Consider the following 1,255-nt stretch of genomic DNA (forward strand, 5'->3'; position numbering starts at 1 on the left):
CCATTGATAGAATTTTCCTACAATAATAGTTATCACTCCAGCATCCAAGCGGCACCTTATGATGTCCTATATGGAAGAAAATGTCAAACTCTGTTGTGTTGGAATGAGGTAGGTGAAAAACAGTTGACAAGTCCCGAGATTATGCAAGTAACGTCTGAAAAGATTGACCAGATTCGAGCAAAAATCAAAACTGCCTAGGATCGACAAAAAATCTATGCCAACAAACGAAGAAAACCTATTGAATTTAACGTAGGTGACATTGTAATGTTAAATGTATCTCTATGGAAAGGTGTTATAAGATTTGGGAATAAAGGTAATCTTAGTCCAAGGTATATTGGACCATTCAGAATCTGCAAAAGAATTGGACCGGTAGCTTATCAGTTGGAATTACCAGAAGAACACCGCTTAATTCACAACACCTTTCATGTATCAAATCTGCGCAAATGTTTGGCAGACTTAAGCTTAGCAATACCACTCCCTAAGATTAAACTTGACAATAAACTGAGTTTTATCGAGACACCAGAGGCAGTAACTGACAGAAAGACCAGAGTATTAAGAAACAAGAAAATCAGTTTAGTAAAAGTACAGTGACGTTTTCATAAAGGTTCAGAAGCAACTTGGGAATTAGAATCTGACATGAGAACCCAATATCCGTGGTTATTTGAATGAGTGAATTCCGGGACGGAATTCTGTTAAGGGGGGAAGAATGTTATAAACAGGATTTAGACAACCTGGGTTGAGGTAATTTATATGTGTTTATTATGTGGATTACGTGAAATATGCATATCTAAATAGAAATGCATGAACTATATATGTGAAATGTGAACATGATATTGTGCATGCATATATGTGAAAAGATGGCATGATATGTATGTAATTTATACATATATGCATGTGGTGTGAAGCATACATGAGGTGGTGCATATTTGTGATAAGATATTCTGGTGGAAACATGATTTTAATATTTAAAAACTTATACCTTCATGGTTAAGAAATCATGAATTTTATGATAAATAAACCCACCACCCAAGGTTATTTCTATTGGATAAAGCTTTCACCACCTATGAGTTTTATAATTAAAATAATCTTTACCGCCATGATGGGAGTATTTAAATAAATAAAAAGATAAGATTACTATCTTATCATTTCATTTGAAGAAAAATCTGTTGAAAGAGAAAAAGAGTGTTGTGGCGGTGAGAAGTGTCCTTGAAGGAATCTCTCGTTCAAAGCTGTTTAAAGAGCTTGTGATTTGCTG

The sequence above is a fragment of the Cynara cardunculus genome, unplaced genomic scaffold (assembly GCF_001531365.2).
Source record: "Cynara cardunculus var. scolymus isolate 2C unplaced genomic scaffold, CcrdV1 Un_Scaffold_2235, whole genome shotgun sequence".
Taxonomy (NCBI): domain Eukaryota; kingdom Viridiplantae; phylum Streptophyta; class Magnoliopsida; order Asterales; family Asteraceae; genus Cynara; species Cynara cardunculus.